A 24,546-nucleotide genomic window follows, 5' to 3' on the forward strand; every position below is an offset into this window, starting at 1 on the left:
CCCTGGCATTCCCACACCTGGAAGAATTCCAGTGTAATGACCTGCAGCCACTCATAGAAAACCTGGGGCTGGGCTGGGCTGGCTCCAGGCGAGTCAGGCCAGGCATCTGTGGGACCTCGCCATCTTCCTACCCGGCCTAAGCAGCCTGGAAACCACATGCCCCTCACGCAGCTGACACCAGCCCACTGTCCCGGAAGACTCAGATGCAGCGAGGCCAGAGGCACCCTCAGGACAGGAGGGGCGGGAGGCCACAGGGCTGCTCAATGGAGGCTACAGGGACGCAGGATGCGGGCTGCTCGATGCAGCGGGGGGGGGGGGGTCGGGGAGGGGCTCTTTGCTAGAAGTGGGCGCCGAGACGTCCACCGGGGGAGGAGACATGGCAAGCCCAGGTCTGAAAGGAGGCCCAGGTTGGGCATGGAACCTCACACCTGTAATCCTGGCACTTTGGGAGACTGAGGCGTGTGACTCACTTGAACCCAGGAGTTAGAGACCAGCCTGGGCAACACAGCAAGACCCCATCTTCAGAAAGTAAAATGATTCACTGGGCATGGTGGTGCACGCCTGTGGTCCCAGCTACTCAGGAAGGTGTGGAGGGAGGAGTCCTCCAGCCCAGAACCTGCCGTGAGCTGAGATCACACCACTGCACTCCAGCCTGGGAGACAGAGACTCCATCTCAAGAAAAACAGAAGAAAAGAGAAAGAAAGGAGGTTCGGTCCCTTGCAAACCAGCGGAGCGAGGACTGGGGCTGGGCCATTCTCTGTGGCCTTCTCAGTGGTCAAGAAAGAGAGCAGGGCCGGCATTGCCAACCCTCCGCACTGGGTCCATCTCCTTGCCCCCAGCCCCGTCCTTCTGGGAGGGACTCCTTCATGGCAGCCCGCCCCCAGACACAAACCTGCTCCTGGACACATGGTCCCTGTGAAACCCTCACCTCCAAGTCCCTGGGGGCTGGCAGCTTTCCAGCAGGGGCACCTAGCAGGGGTCCGGGAAGGCTGGGGTCCGGGAAGGCCAGGGTCCGGGAAGGCTGGGGTTCATGGGGATGGGCAGGGTGTCCCACACACTACAGCCTGTTCTCATACAGGAACTCTGAGCCCCGAGATTCCCTACTTGAGATGTTTGGGGACTGAGCTGCGAAGACACAGAAGGAAGCACTGTGGTTCGCACCAGGCTCCCCACCATTGGTGGCCCTTTTGTCTGTGGCCCTGTGGACTGTGGCCCTGTCTGATGGGGCAACACCATGTCCATGTGAACAAGCACCAGGAGCTCCAGGTCACATGAGGACACTGTGTCCTGAGACCTGACTCTGCTTTGCCCTGTGGTGTCTGAGCCAGCTTCTGGACACCCCCGGGGAGGATGACACCAGCATCCCCTTGGCCTCAGAGGTCTCCTCAAACCAGAGGTCTCATCACCCCAGAGGCTCGTCCAGTTTACACAGGGTGACCTGCGCCCTGAGCACAGCCCAAGAGTTGGCCACACCTTGGGACCTGACGTACTCAGTTCTGCCCAGACCGGCTGGAGGCTTGCAAGGGACTTTTCCTGCCTCGAGTGGAGCCAGGTCCCCCAGGGGGCAAGCGGGATGCTCAGCTCTGAACGCCTTCAGTGCCACAGATGCTCCGTGGCCTCCTGTACAGACAGAGCCAAGGAGAGCGTGGCGGGTGTGAGCCTGTGCTCTGGAGGTGGGATCCTGAGCAGAGTCCCTGAGAGTGACTGTAATAGAAGCTAAATAGAGCATATTAGCACATTTTAAACATTTATCACAGTGAGCCCTGGAAGATATCCTGGAAATGTAATTTTCCCTCTCACTGAGCGTGTCATTAATCCCGGGCTGCAGCCGGAGCTGGGTCACAGTGGAGATGGCTGCGTCATGGCTCCCCCGATGCCGACACAGATCATCATCTCCTGCAGCTCCTTGAACCCCTGATAGAAATTTGAAGGGGAGTTTTGGCAGCTCCCTGGACACCTCCAGCTCAGCTGGAGCCCTCTGGAGCCAAAGTGAAATTTTTTGTCCAGGTTCAGGACAGGGAAGCATGTTGTCCAGCTCTGCAGCTAGCAGGGGACAATGTCTAGACAACAGCATCCTTGACACTGGCCTGGACGCCCCCGTGCCTGGATGTCCTCCTGCCTGGACACCATCCTGCCTGGATGCCATCGTGCTTGGACACCCTTGTGCCTGGACACCCTTGTGCCTGGATGTCCTCCTGCCTGGACACCATCCTGCCTGGACACCATCCTGCCTGGATGCCATTGTGCTTGCCATTGTGCTTGGACACCCTTGTGCCTGGACGCCCTCGTGCCTGGACGCCCTCCTGCCTGGACGCCCTCGTGCCTGGATGTCCTCCTGCCTGGACGCCCTCATGCCTTGAGGCCCTCGTGCCTGGACGCCCGCCTGCCTGGACACCCTTGTGCCTGGACGCCCGCCTGCCTGGACGCCCTCGTGCCTGGACGCCCCCATGCCTGGACACCATCCTGCCTGGACGCCCTCGTGCCTTGAGGCCCCTGTGCCTGGACACCCCTGTGCTTGGACGCCTTCCTGCCTGAAAGCCCTCGTGCCTGGATGCCCTCGTGCCTGGACACCCTCCTGCCTGGATGCTCTCCTGCCTGGATGCCCCTGTGCCTGAACGCCGTTCTGCCTGGATACCCTCGTGCCTGGATGCCCTCGTGCCTGGACGCCTTCCTGCCTGGACGCCCTCATGCCTGTACGCCCTCCTGCCTGGACACCCTCCTGCCTGGACACCCTCCTGCCTGGATGCCCTCCTGAACACCCTCCTGCCTGGACACCCTCGTGCCTGGACGCCCTCCTGGACACCTTCCTGCCTGGACGCCCCCGTGCCTGGACACCCTCCTGGATGCCCTCCTGCTTGGATGCCCCTGTGCCTGGATGCCCTTGTACTTGGATGCCCTCGTGCCTGGACACCCTCCTGCCCAGACGCCCTCATACCTGGACGCCCTCCTGGACACCCTCCTGCCTGGACACCCACTTGCCTGGACGCCCTCCTGGACACCCTCCTGCCTGGACACCCTTGTGCCTGGACGCCCTCCTGGACACCCTCCTGCCTGGACGCCCCCATGTCTGGACGCCCTCGTGCCTGGATGCCCTCCTGCCTGGAAGCTCCCCCTGGACCAGGACACTGTACTGCACTGAGTTCTGGGTCACACTTCATGCGTGATGACCCTGTGACCCTGTAGCCTGGGTGCCTTGGAGAGGGAGGCCTGGGAAAAGTCAGATTTGTCCCGAGGCTGGGGCCTCGAAGAACTCCTGTGCTCAGGGACATGTTGAGAAGTCCCAGCCCACGCTCATGCAGCATTGACCAACACCGCAGTGTTGGTCCCCTGAGTGCTCTCCAGGCCGCCTCACCTGCCCTCACATCTCCTTGGTCGGTGGTTGGGCTGGGGAGGTGGGGCCCGAAGACCTGAGGGAGTCTGGGGTCAGGAACGGCAGCCAGGCAGTGGGGGCTGTGACCTTCCTTGTGAACGTGGGGGCTAGAGAGCCCCAGGCCCCCTGCTTCCAGGCTATCCCTGTGCAGCCCCCTTCCCTGCCCCGCTCCCCTCCCCCAAGACCTAAAGGGAGCCCCACAGTAGCAACCTCACATTGCCCGGGGGACTCAGGGCCTTATGCCTGCCCCGCCCCCCATGGCACAACACAGGGACTCACCTCAGGTGGAGGTGGGGGTGGGCGGTGTCCAGCAGTGTGGAGGCGTGAGGGGACCAGGGCCACTGCGCTCCCAGGTAGGAGCTGGGCCCACATGGGGAACCTTGCCCTGAGGCTCCTGGGAGTCGGGGTCTGTCCTCTTAGGGGCCAACCCGCATTCGCCCTGCTCAGTCGCCTCTCCTAGAGAAAGTGCATCTGAGCATTCTTGCCACAAGCTCATTAGTAGGGAAGAGCGCGGCTCCCAGCTCCCAGCTCCGCTGAGCCCAGATGAGGCACAGAAGCTCATTTTATCCAAATGCAAACTTTTAATGGATGAAATTCTTCAACACTGACTTTTTGGCTTTTCATAATGAGAAAAAGCTGTGCTCTCTCCCGGCAATGTTCTCAAATCTCACACCGTGAGACATTTTTAGAGCCTCAGAATCTGAGGCCGGAGGAGGCTGGGCCGTCACCACCACACCGAGGGCCAACACTGCACACAGGAGGGGCCCAGGATGGGAAACCCAGCACCCCTTTCCCCACGAGCTTTCGGGGTGGGCAGTGGAAGGACGGTGGGAATAGAGGTGGCACAGGCAGGGCGGGCAGCTCAGCTGGACAGTCGGGTCCCCACTGGACCGGAAGGAGGCTGCAGCCTGGCGGGGCTAGAAGGGCACTGCCTTGGGTCTGCTCTCACAAGGCGGTGGCAGTCACATTGGTCCTGCGGGGGCTGCACCTCCCTGTGCTGACTGGAAGTGCGTTTGTCAGAACAACTCACCACTGGGCTAGGCCCTGGAGCTTGCCTTTCCCGCCCTGGGTCCCTTTGTCCTCCAGGCAGGGGTGCCTGGTTCTGACCACAGAGCATCAAACTGTCCCTCGGGCCACCGGCTCACCACTCCCCAGCTCCTGGTCTGCCCATGCCCCATGGCCCTGTCTGGGGTTTGTGACATCTTCATGGAGTGATCACTTGCCCTCTGAGTGACCTGGGGATGAACCCATGAGCCTCTTTAGGCCTCAGAAATGTGGGAAGGAAACAGCATCAGCTGTGACATGAGAAGTCAAGCCAGGGACACAGGGCTGGCCCACGCCCAGGCATCGAGGTGGCCTGAGCCATGGTGACCCCCCTTTCCTGCTGCTCGGAAAGCACAGAAGCTTCCTCTCTGCACGAAGGCCTGTCCTGCCCACCTGGAGCTCCACCCAACACCCAAGAGCCACTCACTCAGAAACTACGTGGGAGGAGCATGACAGTCACATGTGTGTGTGTGCGTGTGAGTGCAGGAGAGCATGTGCATGTGTGTGCATGTATGTGTGCATGTGTGTGAATGCAGGTGAGTGTGTGCATTTGTGTGTGCGTGTGACTGCAGGTGAGTGTGCATATGTGTGTTCATGTGTGTGAATGCAGGTGAGTGTGTGCATGTGTGTGTGCATGTGTGTGAATGCAGGTGAGTGTGTGCATTTGTGTGTGCAGGTGAGTGTGCATGTGTGTTCATGTGTGTGAATGCAGGTTAGTGTGTGCATGTGTGTGTGCATGTGTGTGGATGCAGGTTAGTGCGTGCATGTGTGTGCATATGTGTGGATGTAGGTGAGTGTGCATATGTGTGTGCATGTGTGTGTTCATATGTGTGGATGCAGGTTAGTGTGCATATGTGTGTGCATGTGTGTGTGTTCATGTGTGTGGATGCAGGTGAGTGTGTGCATTTGCGGGTGCATGTGAGACTGCAGGTGAGTGTGTGTGCATGTGTGTAAATGCAGGTGAGTGTGTAATAACTGAGCGAGTTGGAAGGAATGCGCCACACACTGGATTCCAAATTAAGAGTCCTTGTGATAACCTAACCTGGGTTAGCCTGACTCCGTCTTTGCTGCAAACCTCTAAGGTCCCTGCACACTCACACACGCGTTCACACATGTGCACACACATGCACTCAGAGGTGATCACACGTGCTCACACACGTGCACACACATGCACTCAGAGGTGATTCTGTAAACAGTTTAAACCCTGAAGAAATTTTTATCTTGTTTGTAAGTGTTTCAAATTAGAAACCAGGGATTTCATCCACCAGCGTTCTGGAGTGACAGCGGAGTCCAAGGGGGTGCCCTTGTTAGGGCTGAGCCCCTCTAGATCAGGCAGAAGGACAGGACCAGGGACTCCGGACACCTGGAGTCCAGCAGCAAACAGTCAGAAGCCAACAGAACCAGGAACTCTAGACCCCCAAGAATTAAAGATGGGAAAAACCAAAACCAGGGCTCTTCCAGAGTCCAAAACAGAACCGGGACCATCCCCGAGCCCAGAACAGAACCGGGACCCTGTCAGAGTCCAGAACAGAACCGGGACCCTCCCCGAGCCCAGAACAGAACCGGGACCCTCCCCGAGCCCAGAACAGAATTGGGACCCTCCCCGAGCCCAGAACAGAATTGGGACCTTCCCCGAGCCCAGAACAGAACCGGGACCCTGTCAGAGTCCAGAACAGAACCGGGACCCTCCCCAAGCCCAGAACAGAACCGGGACCCTCCCTGAGCCCAGAATAGAACCGGGACCTTCCCCGAGCCCAGAACAGAACCGGGACCCTCCCTGAGCCCAGAATAGAACCGGGACCTTCCCCGAGCCCAGAACAGAATCGGGACCCTCCCCGAGCCCAGAACAGAATCGGGACCCTCCCCGAGCCCAGAACAGAATCGGGACCCTCTCAGAGTCCAGAACAGAACCGGGACCCTCCCCGAGCCTAGAATAGAACCGGGACCCTCCCCGAGCCCAGAACAGAACCGGGACCGTCCCCGAGCCCAGAACAGAACCGGGACCCTCCCCGAGCCCAGAATAGAACCGGGACCGTCCCCGAGCCCAGAATAGAACCGGGACCGTCCCCGAGCCCAGAACAGAACCGGGACCTTCCCCGAGCCCAGAACAGAACCGGGACCCTCCCCGAGCCCAGAACAGAACCGGGACCCTCCCCGAGCCCAGAACAGAACCGGGACCCTCCCCGAGCCCAGAACAGAACCGGGACCCTCCCCGAGCCCAGAACAGAACCGGGACCCTCCCCGAGCCCAGAACAGAACCGGGACCCTCCCCGAGCCCAGAACAGAACCGGGACCCTCCCCGAGCCCAGAACAGAACCGGGACCCTCCCCGAGCCCAGAACAGAACCGGGGCCCTCTCAGAGTCCAGAACCGGGACCCTGGACCAGCAACTCGGGCACCCAGAGCCCAGGGTCACAGGAATCACCATAGTCAATTCCGGCGCCCCAGTAATTGCATGATCCCAGGAATAACCAGATCTGGCCTGATTTACCTCCTCCATGGAGCAGAACCAGGGACTCTGAGGAACAACTTTTGGTGAATGGCACCGGGAGTCGGTCCGCTCTCCTCTGGCAAGGGGTGATATATGGGGCCCTGGAATGTCTCGGGCGCCTCCCGTGCAGTCCAGCTCCCAGCTCGGGGGAGCCTGGAACGTGCCCAGTCTGCACCCAGAGGCGAATCTCGCTGGGGCCTCCAGACGTAATAATGGAGCGAATTGGAAGGAAAGCGCCACACACTGAATTCCAAATTGAGGGTCCTTTTATTGCCGGCGACCGAGAGACGCGAACGCTCGAAGTTCTCGGCCGGAGGAAGGGGCTGGATTATCTTCTATACCTTGATTTAGGTGGGGGAGGGGGAGCTAGCTGAAGCAGAATTTTACAGAGGTGGAGCAGGCGACTTAGCTGGTAACCAGCGGGGAGGAGGTTCCCAGGATTGTTGGTTGCTAAGGTTGTTTCCAAACAATCACCAAGGAGGGTTCAAAGAGAGTTACCCACAATGGCAGGTGCGCCCGCCAGGCAGGACGCAGCTGCACTGTTAGATGGTGGGTGATCACAGCGTCATTGTCAGTGTGGCCCAGTCATGCCCCCAGAGGGAGGGAGAGGCTCGAGAGAGCTCATCAGCTTCGCAGCTAAGATGGAGTCCGTGAGGCTAACCCCCGGTTAGGTTATTCCAAGCGTGTGCATTTGCGTGTGTGCATGTGTGAGTGTATGAGAGCATGTGCATGTGTGTACGTGCCTCTGGCACCTGCACGTGAGTGTGTACAGCAGGCGTGCATGTGACTCCTCTGCTCCCCAAGACAGAAAGTCCCACAGGCTCCACACCAAAGCCGCCTCACTGTGCCCCCCAAGGGACTTGGCACCCAGCAGGTGTTTGCTTCCTGAAGCGATGGTTCTTGCCGGGACATTTGAGATCACTCTGCAGGGATACGTTCAGCTTAAAAACCGAAAGGAAGGAAAAGCTGCAGGGCAAGTGGGGCATCCGCTGTTCTGTTAAGTGGGCGTCCGTCTTCTGGAAGATTCCGCCAGGCAGGCACAGGCGTCTGTGCGCATCTCTGGCCTTGGTTCTCCTCGCAGTCACAGGAGTTCCTGCTCTCCTGGCTCCCGGGAGCTGTCCCCTGCATGTCCAGCCTGCTTGGGCCTTATCTTGAGGAGTGAAAGTCACACTCTGATGACCCCACCTTGGGGACCAGCGTGGGTCAAGTGTTTCTCAGTGCTGTTCAGATGCTTCTAACAGCAATCCCTTCCATGACCTGCTCCGTGATGGAGGGCTCTGGATCCTTGGAACGGAGGTGTCTGCTCTGCCCGCCCCCGCCCTGGCGGTCCTGGGCCCCTGAACGAGGCACACCCTCCTTTGCCTGATTCTGACTCCATGCCTGGTACTCTGGCAGCGTGAAGCCTCTTCAGAACTGGCGGAGCACCTCATTGAATCTGCTCCCAAACTGCTGGCTACATGTGCACTAATTAAACCTGCCACTGAAGAGAAGACGGGATGCCAGGCTTGGAGGTCCCCGGCACGGCGGCCTACAGGGAGCGTCCCAGCCGGGGACTGGGAAGCCTCTCCTGCTCCGCCCACCCCGTGCCATCTCCCAGCTGGGTCCCGGGACTCTTCAAAACCGTATTCATGTCACAGCGATAAATTAGCTCTCTCTCTCTTTTGGGTTTGCTTTTTCCGTGGGAGGAAAGCGTCTTCAGATGAAAACTGCTTTAGCAAATTAAGTCCGAATCAAGGAAGGAAGCTTCCGCGATTTACTGCTCAAGGGCCAGGCTAATGGGATTGCAGCGGCTCTGCACGGGGCTGATGTGGGGCAGCTCAGGGAGAGGCGCCGGGAGGGGCAGCTCCGCAAACTCGGCTCCTGTCGGTCCCGGGGAAGTCATCTGGACAGCTGGGCTGGCTGGATGAGGAGCCACACATTTGAGAGCCATCCAGCTGTTTCATGTGTCAGAAGCTCACAGGTGGTTTTCTCCTTCACAGCTTGATCCCAGAGGGTTTGACCAGGGCCCCCGGGCAGAGCTGGGCCGTTCTCGGGGGCAGCAGTCACCACCCAAGAGCCCAAGAGTCTCAGCATCTCCCCAACGTGTCCTTCAAGGTGTCTGCACTCTAGGCATCCCTCCCGGCAACCCCGAAGGAGTCCCCCCGATGCACCCCTTTCCGGAAGCCTCCACACGGAGCGCAGGGAAGTGTGACCTGCTGAGGCCTGCGTGTGTTGCTTTGCGCCTCTGTCTGTTCTGAATTTTGACACTTTCTAGTCAGGGTCTGAGAGGCCGCCTTGCGATGCTGCCTTCCTGCCGCTGGCTCTGACGCGTCCATACCTGGAGGCCTGGGGACAGAGCCCGTCCAGTGCACACCGTCCCTCTGGCCCCCACTGCCCACTGTCAGGGCTGGGGTCTGGGTGCCTGGCCAGCTCCAGGACAGCAGGGCCCAGAGCCCCATGAGAGGCTCTCCTATTCTGACACGCGACCAGCACGTGGCTTCCTGCATCCCAGGTGACCTCCTCTCCTGCGGAGGCCGGCCGTGCACATCAGCTCTCCCTCCGTGTCACCAGCCCCAGCGCAGGCAGCACCGCTGCATTTATGCTGGGCCCGGCTCCCGCCTGCTCGCGGCCAGGTCAGCTGCTCTGTCACAGGCTTCTCAGGTGCAGCTGTGCAGGCTTTGCCTCTGAACTCACCGCAGATGGTCACCGTCAGTGTGAACAGACTCTAGGGACTCTGACACTGATGCCGTCAGTGATGCCACACCACCTGCGGGCAGCCACATCTTCCAAGCTCACAGGTGTGGCCTCTGTCGCTGGGTGAGGCCTTTTGCCCACAGGACAGAAGCGTCAGCTCCAGCCCTGAAATGCGTTTGAACCCGCAGCAGAGCCCGGACCCTGGGCCTGTTCCTGCCTGCTCCCTCCCTGGCCTGCTCGAGGCCACGCTGCACTCAGCCACTGGCTCTGTTCGGATGGTTCCAATGTTGGTAAATGATTAACTGGCCACTTGTGTGTTGACAGGGGAGAGGAAGGAACCTCACTGGGGCCAGCTCGGGAGCGTTCTTCTCTCGGTTCCCAAGGCCAGCTGCACAGCTGTGACGGTTCCTGATTCAGCTCCCCCTCTGCCCCTGTGACCCAGGCTCGTAGGGCAGGCATCTGAAGTGCTCTCGGCAGCTGCTGGGAGCCCCACCCTCACCCCATGGCCTGTGCCCCCACAGAAGTGGCCCCGGCCTCATGGGGTCCCGAGCTCCGGGCTGCAGGGCCCACCTGCTGGTGCAGCTCCGGGGCCCAGAGGGTGGAGGTGGCAGGAGGCAGTCGTGGGCTTGGGCCTCACCCCCCGACCCCACGAGGGACGTGGAGCCTCCCTGCGCCCTGAAAACACAAATGCTCTGCCGTTGGCATTCCCGTCCTCGCAGAAGCTTAAATACTCCTGAAGATGTGGGTTTGTCCTTTCTCATCATTCACTGATGCTTTTCCCGCGGTTCTGAGGGACAAGACACAGGCCCCTCCCCAAGCGGCCTTCCTGGAACGGCAGGCAGAGGAGAGGAGGACGCCGCTGCCCCCAAGGTCTTCCCACCTGCCTCAGCAGGCTGCTCCTGGGCGCAGGGCATGGGGTGAGAGAGGGCAGGACCCCCGGTGCCAAATGTGTGAGCAGAGAGGGGACAGCAGGGTGCAGAGGAGCACAGGGCATCCACAGGGTGGGGGTCACGCAGGAAGGAGACGGGGCCACGCCTGGGACAGACGGCTCCACCCTGGAGCTCCCTCCACAGACGGGGGCTTTCCACAGCCCTGATCCCCCACCCCACCCAGGCAGGGAGCAGCAGACACGGAGCCAGGTCCCCAGGCCCTCGTCACCTCCCACGGAGGCCCATCTCCTGAAACCGGGGGGCTGCACTCACACGAGACCACAGCAGGAAAGAGAAGCACTCTCCTGTCTCCCGGGTCTCACCCAGCCTGAGATCCTGCCTGTCCTCCTCCCCAGGCAGATGCAGAGTCTGCAGATTCCCTCTGGGCCAGGAATGCCCCTTCCTGGGAGGGGCGGAGCGGATGCTCATTTAGACAGCTCTGCTGTGCACACATGTGTCATCCTAAAGTTACCCGCCCGCCCTGCCCTCTGCACACATGTGCTGTTGTGAAGTCACCCACCCCAACCACTGCCGTCAGCTCCATTCAGGACCCTGCACTTTCAACCCCACGTACCCTCCCTTCACCCCCCATGCCTGGGTCCAAACCATTGACTGTATCAGAAAAGGTGGGTGCCGATGGCCGTGTGGAAGGTATGTCTGATCTCCTGGGCCCGGGTGCTAACTCAGGCCAGCCTCCTGCTGTGATGAGTCCCCAGGGACTCCCAGCAGGGTGGGAGGAGGGGGCTTGGGAGGACCCCTGGGCTCATTCCAGGAAGCAGGTGGGAGTGCAGGGGGACCCGCTGTGAAGCTCTGTCCCCCTCACCACACGGCCCATGCAGGACAGTGGCACAGGGTCCCCCAGCTGGTGCCAGGTGGGAGACAGAAGCATCACGTGTGCCCTGATGCGGGGAGGGCTCCCTGACCCGGTCAGTCCATGAGTTTCACACCCTTGGATTCCTGCACTGATGTGGGTCCCGGGCGCTGTTGACTGGTTTCCTGGCCTGATGTGGGGTCCTGGGCACTGGTGTCTGGATTCCTGCACTTATGTGGGGTCCCGGGTGCTGGTCCCTCCTGCCACTGCTGGTGCAGGAGGCCGGTGGACTCCTGTGCCTAGCATCATGCAGGGGTGAGGGGTGGTGAGAGCCAGCACAGCCCCTGCCCATCTCAGCTGGGGCCAGAATCCCACCGGGGCCTGGTGTCTCCCTGAACTCTGACTTGGGGCCCTGGCTGCCCCCATGGGCGGCCCCCTGCTCTCCGCACAGCTGAAGCACCTGGCGCACAGGGCTCAGGCAGTGGCTGGGGCCACCTTGGTGACCTTCCTGGGACTGAACACGCCACCCCGGGGCACAAAGCCCAGGCTGCAGCACTGCAATCGGAACCCCCCGACCAGGAGGCCTCCTGAGGGGGCCGCTGGGCCTGTGTTGCCTGCAGGAGTCGATGCTCCGACCTGGGAAGCCCACTTCAGGGCTGTGCAGGGCCCTGTCGGCTTTCCTCTGAAATCCATGCTGGAGACAGTGATTTTCAAATAACGTGGAAAAATCTTGCTATAATTTAGCATGCACTCCCAGGCTGGCAGTTTCTTAAGGGAGAATGATTTGATTCCAAGTGAAATCTGCATTTAAATGAAGAGATAACTCATTCTGACCCCGGCACTGGACTCAGCATGGCCAGCAACCTTCGGTTATGGCTGAGTTCAGTGCCAACCTCTCAGCAGGACCCACCCGGTGCCCGATGCCTGTCAACACAGATGCAAGGCCACCCCTGTGAGACCAACCAATGTGCAAGGGGCTTAGTGTTCTGTGCGCCAGAACAGAGCTGCAGAGCTGCAGAACCCGGCCCCAGGGGAAGTGCAGGAATGCAGGCACCAGCACCCGGAACCCCACATCAGTGCAGGAATACAGACACCAGCGCCCAGGACCCCACATCATTGCAGAAATCCAGACACTGTCACCCAGGACCCCACATCAGTGCAGGAATCCAGACACTGTCACATGGAACCCCACATCAGTGCAGGAATCTAGACACTGTCACCCAGGACCCCACATCAGTGCAGGAATCTAGACACTGTCACCCGGGACCCCACATCAGTGCAGGAATCCAGACACTGTCACCCAGGACCCCACATCAGTGCAGGAATCCAGACACTCTCACCCAGGACCCCACATCAGTGCAGGAATCCAGACACTGTCACCCGGGACCCCACATCAGTGCAGGAATCCAGACACTGTCACCCGGGACCCCACATCAGTGCAGGAATCCAGACACTGTCACCCGGGACCCCACATCAGTGCAGGAATCCAGACACTGTCACCCGGGACCCCACATCAGTGCAGGAATCCAGACACCTGTGCCCGGGACCCCACATCAGGACAGTGCAGGCACCCAGAGGGCTGGCTCCTCAGCCAAGGTCAGCTGCCTTCTCTGAGGAGCCACAGAGCTCAGGGCCACAGGCACTGTGGAAGCTCCTGGAGGCAGAGGGAACCTGGGAGGCCTCCTGGGCCCCCAGTGCCAGCAAGGTCAGCACTGTGGGGTAAGGACACCAGGCTGCTGGAGCAGGCAGGCCCAGCTGCTGGTGGAGTGCCTTGCGGTTGTCAGAGGGGAGGCGGGGTTCTCTCTGGGCCAGCCTGAGGCTGTACATTTACAGTCAGGCTCCAGTGGGCGAGGCAGCTTGCAGGGGCCCCACATCCTGCAGGACTCGTGATCTTCACACAGCTCCCTCTGGAGCATCCGAGGCCAGTGCCCCGGGCCTGCCATTCTGGCTGCCTTGGGGGCCTCACCAGCACCTGGCTCCTCCCCACTCAGGTGGGAAGCCCCCAGCAGTGTGGGGCCCTTTCCTCTCCTGAGATGTGGTGGGCAGAGCCAGGCACACCGTCAGCCCTAATGGTGGAGGGTTCCGGCCCCTGACTCTGCTTCGAACCCCAGCCCAGCACCTAACGAGCCAGGCCAATACCCTGCCTGGAGCCACCTGGGGGCCCATTTGCAGGACACATTCTAGGCCCCACCCCAGGCTTGCAGAGATAGTTGCCAAGGAAGGGCCCCAGGAACCTGCATGGTTGAAAGCCCTTCCCACCGTCCGAGACCCCAAGAAACGAGGTATCAGAAGGTGGGAGATCTTCTCAGAAGGTGGCTGCCTTCTTCTAACTGTTTGAAGCATGTTGTGTCAGAGAGGAGAGAGATGTCACCCTGGGCCTGGGGCCTAGCCCGTCCTGACCCCATAACCCCACACAGGACTCAGCCATGACCTCATGACCCATGAGCAGACCTGGGCCCAGCCATGACCCCCAGGGCCTTACAAGGCAGGAGGAGTCAGGGAAGGCAGTTAGCGCAGCTGGTGCCAGGTGCCCTGGCTTAGACATCCAGCCTCAGGGACATCTGCCCGAGCACAGGGGAGCAGATGGGGTCACAGGTGGAAGCTTCCCGCAGCCACACACCCCACGCCACATTAATGATGCAAGAGTCTGATTCGTTCCTGACGCCGCAGAGAGGCCACACTGGGCATCTGTGGGGAGAAAGGTTTCTGCTGCTCACCTGGTTTTGTGCACCTGGGCGAGTCCACAGAGAAGATGACCGTGAACTCTTGTTCCCAAGCAGCAGCCACATGACTCAATGCTGGAAGCCCCTTCACACCTGACTGCTCTGTGTACAGCGGGTACAGCTTCCTCAGGAAGCCTCCCAGGGTTGGGCAGGGGGCAAGCAGGGCAGGGGAGAAGCAGGAAATCTCCCCTCTGCCCTGGGCCCTTGCTGTGATTCTCTGGGTCCCCCTGGTTTCATTTTTTTGTTTTGAGACAGAGTCTCTCTGTCCTCCAGGATGGGATGCAATTGTGTGATCTTGGCTCACTGCAACATCCACCCCCTGGGTTCAAGCAGTTCTTCTGCTAATGTTTTGTATTTTTAATAGAGATGGTGTTTCACTGTGTTGGCCAGGCTGGTCTCAAGCTCCTGACCTCAGGTGATGCACCCACTTTGGCCTCCCAAAGTGCTGGGACTACAGGCATGAGTCATCCTGCCGGACCAGGGCCTCCCTGGTTTCTAAGGCGCCCCCAGGACAGGCTGTGGTCTCCTGCGCTAGCATCTGGGGATGGCACTGCTGTGCGTCTCCATGTGATTCTCATGGAAACTGCTCTTTGTGCAGGGAGACCCCCTGGAGAGGAACTGCTGCTCCTGGAAGGCCTCACTGAGGAGACAAGAGAACCTCGCAGGAATGTGGAGCTGAGAGCTGCCACTGTGTGGTTTCCTGAGGGGCTGAGGGCAGCATCCAGCCTGTGTAATTCAGCCAGGAGACTAAAGGAGAGACGGGACCAAGAATGGCATCCTCCACACTGGGCAGATGCCCCCAGGGTCCAGCAAGCCTGGCCCCGTGTGGGCAGATCCAGGCCCTCTCAGAGGGAGGGGAGCCTGTGGGGTTCTGGAGAGTGGGGTGAGAGGTCCCTGGGAACAGTAGTGAGGAGACGGTCTGCTTGGGAAGTGAGCTGGCCACACAGGACCTGTTGGAGCTGAGAGGGGCTGTGGTCTCCACATGGAGCCATGAGCAGGCTCTTTGGCCTCCCCGACTGCTCAGGCCAAAGCCACACACAGAGGCTCTTTGCTAGACGTAAGGGTTCTGGGAGCTTCCAGAAACAGAATGGATGCTGGCCCCCAGGGCACAGGCCTGAGGCTGCAGGCTGCCTCGTGAGCTCTGGCCCCTCAGACCTGCGCTGACAAGCACCAGCAGACTCACTCAGAGCTGACCTGGGCATGGCCTCACAAACAGGATCTCAGAGGGACAGATGAAGCCAGGGAGCCGGGGACTGGGAGCCAGAGGCCCAGAACCCCAGGTGGTGGGAGCGGCCCCCACAGAGAAGCTGCGTTGTGAGAACCCACTGTGTCCACAAGCTCGTCGTCCACACCAGACCCAGAGCCTGGGCCAGAGCCCGGGACTCAGGAACAGAGGATGGGAGGGAAGCCTGCAGGGGGCGGACGGTGTGCAGGTTGAGAACACCGTCGGTCTCCGTCTGTCCAGCATGTCCTTGGAAAAGGTTTTCAGCTGAGAGGACTAATTTATAAGGAATAAAATAAATGATACTGACCTTGGTGAAAACCTTGTCCAAAATAATTTTCCACCACCTTCGCATGTCACTTGGAGACTCTGGGGCCTGAGATGAAGGGAAGGGCAACTGTCCAGGCCACACGGCCAGGAAGACTCTGGTCAATCAGGAATCCATTGGCCAGTGGCCACAGGTCCACGGGGGCAGCCACTGGTCCACGGGGCATCCACAGGTCCACCGGGGTGGCCACAGGTCCACAGGGGTGGCCACAGATCACAGGCTCCCTTGCAGCTCTTCAGGAAAAGAGAAGAGGGGAACAGAGCCCAGGACTCAGGGCGGGCACCAACCACATTCTGTGCTTCCTGCACATGCCTGGAGTCAGAAACACTTCAGACATGGAGGGATGAGTGGGTCTGGATGCCCAGCCATGGGGGACCTGGAGGGCAGCCCTTCTGGGGTGGGGCAGGCTCAGGCCAGAGCGGAGGAGTGGACTTCACTGATATCCAGACAGCACCAGGCTGTAGAGACCCCAGAGCATTGCTACAGACCCCTGGAGCCTGTGTGAGCCCAGCCCATGCCCCCACACCAGTGGACAACCCGTCAGCTCAAGGCTTCCCTCCCAGGAGGCTGGCTTCACCTGCAGGTGGTGGTGCCCTGCAGCAGGTGCAGAGGCAGGTGAGGAGGGTGGGAGGAGGACCCCCGGTGGATGAGGCAGCCCAGGCCCACCGGGAGACAGCCTTGAAGATCTGAGGTCAGCAGCGACCAGTGGGCAGAGGTGAAGTTAGGACACCACAGGGTCCCAGCATCAGGTGACCAACATGGGCCCCACAACTCCTTCCAACCTGAAGCATTGAGCAGGGAAGGGAGCAAGTGATTTCACCCAAACCCATGCACTTCACCAGCAGCAGGAGGGCGGGGCAGGTGTGCCCTTCACAGGGAGGAGGAGGGCAGGGCAGGTGTGTCATTCACAGGGAAGAGGAGGGCAGGGCAGGTGTGTCATTCACAGGGAAGAGGAGGGCAGGGCAGGTGTGTCATTCACAGGGAGGAGGAGAAGGGAGGGGAGGTGTGTCCTTCACGGGGAGGAGGAGGGAGGGGAGGTGTGTCCTTCACAGGGAGGAGGAGGGAGGGCAGGTGTGTCCTTCACAGGGAGGAGGAGGGAGGGGAGGTGTGTCCTTCACAGGGAAGAGGAGGGAGGGCAGGTGTGTCCTTCACAGGGAGGAGGAGGGAGGGCAGGTGTGCCCTTCACAGGGAGGAAGAGGGAAGGCAGTTGTGCCCTTCACAGGGAGGAGGAGGGAGGGGAGGTGTGCCCTTCACAGGGAGGAGGAGGGAGGGCAGGTGTGTCCTTCACAGGGAGGAGGAGGGAGGGCAGGTGTGCCCTTCACAGGCAGGAGGAGGGAGGGGAGGTGTGTCCTTCACGGGGAGGAGGAGGGAGGACAGGTGTGTCCTTCACGGGGAGGAGGAGGGAGGGCAGGTGTGTCCTTCACGGGGAGGAGGAGGGAGGGCAGGTGTGTCCTTCACGGGGAGGAGGAGGGAGGGCAGGTGTGTCCTTCACGGGGAGGAGGAGGGAGGGGAGGTGTGCCCTTCACAGGGAGGAGGAGGGAGGGGAGGTGTGTCCTTCACAGGGAGGAGGAGGGAGGGCAGGTGTGTCCTTTACAGGGAGGAGGAGGGAGGGCAGGTGTGCCCTTCACAGGCAGGAGGAGGGAGGGCAGGTGTGTCCTTCACAGGGAAGAGGAGGAAGGGCAGGTGTGCCCTTCACAGGAAGGAGGAGGGAGGGCAGGTGTGTGTCCTTTACAGGGAGGAGGAGGGAGGGCAGGTGTGTTCTTCACAGGGAGGAGGAGGGAGGGGAGGTGTGTCCTCCACAGGGAGGAGGAGGGAGGGCAGGTGTGTCCTTCACAGGGAGGAGGAGGGAGGGCAGGTGTGTCCTTCACAGGGAGGAGGAGGGATGGGAGGTGTGTCCTTCACAGGGAGGAGGAGGGAGGGCAGGTGTGTCCTTTACAGGGAGGAGGAGGGAGGGCAGGTGTGTCCTTTACAGGGAGGAGGAGGGAGGGCAGGTGTGCCCTTCACAGGCAGGAGGAGGGAGGGGAGGTGTGTCCTTCACGGGGAGGAGGAGGGAGGACAGGTGTGTCCTTCACGGGGAGGAGGAGGGAGGGCAGGTGTGTCCTTCACGGGGAGGAGGAGGGAGGGCAGGTGTGTCCTTCACGGGGAGGAGGAGGGAGGGCAGGTGTGTCCTTCACGGGGAGGAGGAGGGAGGGGAGGTGTGCCCTTCACGGGGAGGAGGAGGGAGGGGAGGTGTGTCCTTCACAGGGAGGAGGAGGGAGGGGAGGTGTGTCCTTCACAGGGAGGAGGAGGGAGGGCAGGTGTGCCCTTCACAGGCAGGAGGAGGGAGGGCAGGTGTGTCCTTCACAGGGAAGAGGAGGAAGGGCAGGTGTGCCCTTCACAGGAAGGAGGAGGGAGGGCAGGTGTGTGTCCTTTACAGGGAGGAGGAGGGAGGGGAGGTGTGTCCTCCACAGGGAGGAGGAGGGAGGGGAGGTGTGCCCTTCACAGGGAGGAGGAGGGAGGGGAGGTGTGTCCTTCACAGGGAGGAGGAGGGAGGGCAGGTGTGTCCTTCACAGGGAGGAGGAGGGAGGGCACGTGTGTCCTTCACAGGGAGGAGGAGGGAGGGGAGGTGTGTCCTTCACAGGGAGGAGGAGGGAGGGCAGGTGTGTCCTTTACAGGGAGGAGGAGGGAGGGCAGGTGTGTCCTCCACAGGGAGGAGGCGGGAGGGCAGGTGTGTCCTTCACAGGGAGGAGGAGGGAGGGCAGGTGTGTCCTTCACAGGGAGGAGGAGGGAGGGGAGGTGTGTCCTTCACAGGGAGGAGGAGGGAGGGCAGGTGTGTCCTTTACAGGGAGGAGGAGGGAGGGCAGGTGTGTCCTCCACAGGGAGGAGGCGGGAGGGCAGGTGTGTCCTTCACAGGGAGGAGGAGGGAGGGCAGGTGTGTCCTTCACAGGGAGGAGGAGGGAGGGCAGGTGTGTCCTTTACAGGGTGGAGGTGGGAGGGCAGGTGTGTCCTTCACAGGGAGGAGGAGGGAGGGCAGGTGTGTCCTCTACAGGGAGGAGGAGGGAGGGCAGGTGTGTCCTTCACAGGGAGGAGGAGGGAGGGTAGGTGTGTCCTTCACAGGCAGGAGGATGGAGGGCAGGTGTGCCCTTCACAGGCAGGAGGAGGGAGGGCAGGTGTGCCCTTCACAGGGAGGAGGAGGGAGGGGAGGTGTGTCCTTCACAGGGAGGAGGAGGGAGGGCAGGTGTGTCCTTCACAGGGAGGAGGAGGGAGGGCACGTGTGTCCTTCACAGGGAGGAGGAGGGACAGGAAGTGTGCACTTCCTGGAGCAGAGGGCAGGACTGTGTGTGCAAGTCCCCCTCCATCCCCTTGCAGGCTCTTCCCTGGCTCCCACCTGTGAGCTCTGCCTTGATTTTGACTTTGCTTATCCAGGACCTGGGAAGAGTGACGCTGACTGAATATCACTGACTGATGAATAGGACTCTATCCATTGGGAATGACCCAAGGAACTTTCTGAGAAAGGTGTACCAGGAGATAAACTTTCTCTGTCCTTCCATATCACAAAGTCCTCATTGTGCCACAAACTTAATGGATTCGTTCTCAGAACCTCATGCCCTTAGATAAGAAGCCAGACTGGTGCCAGTGGTCCTAGGGCAGGTGAAGGTGTGTGCAGGTGAAAGTGTCATCAGGTGAGGGGCAGGCAGGTGACCATGCGGGCAGGTGTGGGTGCAGGCAGGTATGGGTGTGGACAGGGGTGGGTGCAGGCTGGTTAGGGTGCCTGCAGGTGATGGTGCAGGCAGGTGACTGTGCGGGCAGGTGAGGGTGAGGACAGGTGTGGGTGAGGACAGGTGAGGGTGTGGGCAGGTGAGGGTGAGGACAGGTGAGGGTGAGGACAGGTGAGGGTGTGGGCAGGTGAGGGTGAGGACAGATGTGGGTAAGGACAGGTGAGGGTGTGGGCAGGTGAGGGTGAGGACAGGTGTGGGTGAGGACAGGTGAAGGTGTGGGCAGGTGAGGGTGTGGGCAGGTGAGGGTGCAGGCATGTGTGGCTGTGGGCAGGTGTGGGCGGGTGAGGGTGTGGGCGGGTGTGGGTGAGGGCAGGTGTGGGTGCAGGCAGGTGTGGGTGTGGACAGGGGTGAGTGCAGGCTGGTTAGGGTGCCCGCAGGTGATGGTGCGGGCAGGTGACTGTGCGGGCAGGTGAGGGTGAGGACAGGTGTGGGTGAGGACAGGTGAGGGTGTGGGCAGGTGAGGGTGAGGACAGGTGAGGGTGAGGACAGGTGAGGGTATGGGCAGGTGAGGGTGAGGACAGATGTGGGTAAGGACAGGTGAGGGTGTGGGCAGGTGAGGGTGAGGACAGGTGAAGGTGTGGGCAGGTGAGGGTGCAGGCAGGTGTGGCTGTGGGCGGGTGTGGATGAGGGCAGGTGTGGATGAGGACAGGTGTGAGTGTGGGCAGGTGAGGGTTCAGGCAGGTGAGGGTATAGGCAGGTGAGGGTGCGGGCAGGTGTGGTGTGGGCAGATGTGGTGTGGGCAGGTGTTGTGAGGGCAGGTGTGGGTGAGGGAAGGTGAGGGTGCGGGCAGGTGAGGCTGCAGGCTGGTGAGGGTTTGGGCAGGTGTGGGTGTGGGCAGGTGTGGTGTGGGCAGATGTGGTGAGGGCAGGTGTGGGTGAGGGAAGGTGAGGGTGCGGGCAGGTGAGGGTTCGGGCAGGTGAGGGTGCGGGCAGGTGCAGCTTCAGGCCCTGCAGGCGTCTTGCCTCCTCTGCCCTTCGTGGCAGCGCCCATGGGTTGGTGGTTTTTCCTGGGGTGCTCTGCGCCCTGGTGTGTGGAAGTTCCCGTCCTCCCTCCCTCCGTCCCCTCCGTTTCTTCTTCACTTGCCAGGTGGTGGCCCGAGATCCGCCCCCAGTGGCCTCGCCCTCTCTCTTCTGGGAACTTCCTCGGCTTTCCTCCCAGCCCCTCCACAGGATGTTTCTCGCTCCCACGGTTTTATTTTTGATTTCTCTGACTTCTCTCTTCTGCTCACGTCTTGGTTTTGATGTGTGGTTCTTACGTCATCGGAAGCCTCGTCCTCTTGGTGAAGGGTTTTGCTTGCTTGAGGAGGGATTTTCTTCTGCCCCACGAGTTCCTCTGTCTTCCATGCACCTTTTCTGTGTTCCGCCCTCAGAGGCTGGATGCGGCTGAAGCCAGCGCTTCCGAGGTGCCCCTTCTGGCCTCCTCAGGGCGTAGGGCCACAGTCTTGACCGACACCGTCTCCCCATCGCCAGGCTCTCAGGGGGTTGGGGGGAGAGTTGGATGTGAGTGGTCAGCCCTCCTCCCCCCAGTGTCGCCGATCTGTGAACATCATTGACTAAATTGCAGATTGAACTCGAAATGTCACCCTTTACGTGGAGGGGCCCCGCCTACTCCTGTCACTTTGTGAAGTCACCGTGGGACATCCCAAGTCTTTTCTGGAGACAGCAGCACCTGTTACTTTTATTTCCATTATATTTTTCTTGAGTCAGGGTCTTGCTCTGTGGCCCAGGCTGGAGTGCAGTGACGTGATCTCAGCTCACTGCAGCCTTGACCTCCCAGGCTGGAGTGACCCTCCTGCCTCAGCCTCCTGAGTAGAATTTTTTTATGTGTTGTAGAGATGGGGTCTTGCTATGCTGCCCAGGCTGGTCTCGAACTCCTGGGCTCAAGTGTCCACCCTCCTTGGCCTCCCAAAGTGCTGGGATTACAGGCATGAGCCCCCGCGCCCGGCCTCCATTTCCATTTCCTTTCTTATTTCTCCCCAAACGCTTAGTGGAATTTAAAGTAGGTTTTACCTTCTCCCTAAGACATAGAGCTCACTTGGCCCTTGCTGAACACGTGATTTTAAATTGCCTGGGGAAAGTGGGGGAAGCTGGGCTTTCTGTCCAGAGGGGCTGGACCCCCGGATCGTACCCAGGGCCTGCGTCCTTACCGTCTTGAGCACCTCCAGGTGCCAGGGAGGCAAGACAGAGGGACTCAGCCCAAATTTGGCAGCCGCCCACCCCCCACTCAGCCTGGTGCCTCAGGCCCTCCCATAGGGACACAGACCTGGGAGCATCCAGTCAACCCGAGCCTTGGGACTGAGCTGCCTGCTGCCCACACAAGCGGCCCCTGACCGGATCTTTTCCTTGTCCTGAAGGAACAACCCGGCTCTGCCTGTGTGCCCAGGGACGGGGCCGGGGACCAGCTCAGTTTCATGTGCAGGGAAATAGCCAGTCTTCCAAAGCCCCCTGCCTGCTGTGCTAGCTCATTTCCAGGAGAAACAAACACATCACATCCGATTTCTGTATTTCACGTTGCAGTTCCGGGAAGAAACCCCCTAATGTACGAGAGCTGGGGCTCCAGGTCGCCCTCCTCCTGGGGAGGTCGTAGCCAGCCTGGGTGGAAGGAGGACCCCTCCCCAGCCTGACAGCCTGCAGCACCCACAAGCAGGGACCTGGAAACTGGGAGCCAGGAGACACCCGACAGTCACCTCCGGCAGGTTCACATCCGCCGGCCCTGGCGGCCCCAGCACAGGGAGACCTGCACACGGTGTTCCGAGACCTCAAGCAACGCATTTGCTAAGACGGCAGGTGTGTTGTTCCAGTGACTTCCAGACGAAAGACAGCTCTGCGGCTGGCACCAAACTGGCCGCTCCAGAGGCCCAGCAAGGCCACGGGTCAGGAGGGCGGTCACAGCAGGACCCCCGACACCACCACCTCAAGGAAACCCTCCCCATGAGCCTCAGGGACAGCTGCGGCTCCCAGACTACCCATCGCTGGCCCCTCCGAGGGCCATGGGGTGAGGGTCGGCCAGGGACCCCCACTGGGAAGCCCACAGGTGCCAAGAGAGTGCAGCTGATCCGGCTTTCCCCACAGCCCAGAACAGCCTGCTGCAGCCCGGGGCAGGCCTGCTCCTTCTCTGAGCAGGTGGCTGGCCAGGGTCTGCAACACAGGCCAAGGTCCTCAGCCTCTGGGAACACTTACAGGGTGGTCCATGGCAGATCCAGTCACACCACCTGCCTCTTGCCAGTTCACGCCACGTGTGGCCTGGTCCCTGGGGTTTCGCACAAAGCTGAGCCTGCTGCCTCCTCTTAGCTGACCCCAGTTACCCCCAGTTGCCAGCTAGGTAAATCCCAAGCCCCCCAGCCAGCACCCCAGGCCTCCATGTAAATCCCCAGCCCCTCTCCCAGCCAGCATCCCAGGCCTCCAGGTAAATCCCCAGCCCCTCTCCCAGCCAGCATCCCAGGCCTCCAGGTAAATCCCCAGCCCCCCCAGCCAGCACCCCAGGCCTCCAGGTAAATCCCCAGCCCCCCCCAGCCAGCACCCCAGGCCTCCAGGTAAATCCCCAGCCCCCCCAGCCAGTACCCCAGGCCTCCAGGTAAATCCCCAGCTCCCCCAGCCAGCATCCCAGGCCTCCAGGTAAATCCCCAGCACCCCCAGCCAGCACCCCAGGCCTCCAGGTAAATCCCCAGCCCCCCGGACCAGCACCTCAGGCCTCCAGGTAAATCCCCAGCCCCCCCAGCCAGCACCCCAGGCCTCCAGGTAAATCCCCAGCTCCCCCAGCCAGCATCCCAGGCCTCCAGGTAAATCCCCAGCACCCCCAGCCAGCACCCCAGGCCTCCAGGTAAGTCCCCAGCCCCCCGGGCCAGCATCCCAGGCCTCCAGGTAAATCCCCAGCTCCCCCCACAAGCCAGCACACCAAGCCTCCAGGTAAATCCCCAGCCCCTCTCCCAGCCAGCACCCCAGGCCTCCAGGTAAATCCCAAGCCCCCCCGGCCAGCACCCCAGGCCTCCAGGTAATCCCCAGCTCCCCCCCACAGCCAGCACCCCAGGCCTCCAGGTAAATCCCCAGCCCCCCTGGCCAGCACCCCAGGCCTCCAGGTAAATCCCCAGCCCCTGCCGGCCAGCACCCCAGGCCTCCACGGCTGGGTCAAGCCTTTCCCCCCAGCAAGTCTCATGGCAGCAGCCTCCCCTGCCAGTCCAGTGCCCTCCCACCAGGCCGCCCACAGGCACCCAGGCTTCCTTCCTCTGTGCCCTCTTGAGCCCACCTCCAGGCTCAGGCCCTGCCTCTGGAGCAGTGAGTGCTCAGGTGACCGTCCATGTTGGGGCAGCTGAGGCTTCACTCTGCTCCCTGCTCCCTGCTCCGTGCACAGGGAAGACAAAGGCTCTCGGGGACAAGGCCCACGTCAGATTCCAGCCTCACGGTTGAGCCCTATTAAGAGCTCAATCACTTATGAAGGTTAAAAATGCTGCTGCTTGAAAAATAATCCGATTTAGCTGTTTAAATTTAGGGCACCCGCAAAACTTCCATCCAAGAATGTTCTGTGGCTCGAGGTGGGCCGCGCTCCCCTTGGTGCAGAATCCATGGCAGCGTGACGTTGTCTCCACCCAGGTGTGGGCTGCAGAGACGGGGTTTCCCACTGCTGACCTCGCCCCTCCCCACGGACAGCAAGGTGGCCCCGGTGGCCAGGGCGGCGTGGCAGGGCTGCTGAGCCTCTCTGCCTTACGCTGCTTCTCCTCCACCTTCTGGGCACCCGTCCTCATCCAGGAGCCCATTTGGAGGAGTGGGTTTGTTCCTGATTTGGGGAGGGTCTCCCCCCAGCTGTGGCTGTCGGGCTGGACTCAGGAGCCGCATCTTGGGTGCAGGTTGCTGGGGCTTCACACTCCCTGGCAGCCACCTGGCCCACAGGCAGAAGCGTCAGCCTGGGCCTGCCCACGTGGCCTGGTGTGTCACATGAACAGGTCCTATGCCGCAGTCTCTCCTGGGGGTGGAGCCCATCCCCCTGGCAGCCCCTGTTCCATTACTGCACGACATTCCCCAGGCGGGTACGGCCAAAGCATTCATTCTAACACTGAGCATTCTGGTCACTTCCAAATGTTGGCTTTTAGGAAAAATACAGAAGAGAACATTCACTTCCCTTTCTGTAGTAGATACAGGGACTCAGTTTTCTTGGGTGGTTTCCCAGGCAGAATTCAGGTCATGGGATATACATAGCTTAGCACC

General features: G+C 60.9%; 1 long non-coding RNA gene across 1 annotated transcript; it reads right to left on the reverse strand.

The window, feature by feature from the left end:
* Positions 1-7,152: 7,152 nt before the first annotated feature.
* LOC118146450 (uncharacterized) lies at positions 7,153-24,242 on the reverse strand. The gene is made up of 2 exons (XR_013525240.1): positions 20,432-24,242; positions 7,153-15,823 (listed from the first exon to the last, which is right to left on the reverse strand). It is a non-coding gene; the product is annotated as an uncharacterized LOC118146450 (long non-coding RNA).
* Positions 24,243-24,546: the final 304 nt, after the last annotated feature.

Source organism: Callithrix jacchus, chromosome 12 (assembly GCF_049354715.1).
Source record: "Callithrix jacchus isolate 240 chromosome 12, calJac240_pri, whole genome shotgun sequence".
In the NCBI taxonomy this organism is placed as follows: Eukaryota; Metazoa; Chordata; class Mammalia; order Primates; family Cebidae; genus Callithrix; species Callithrix jacchus.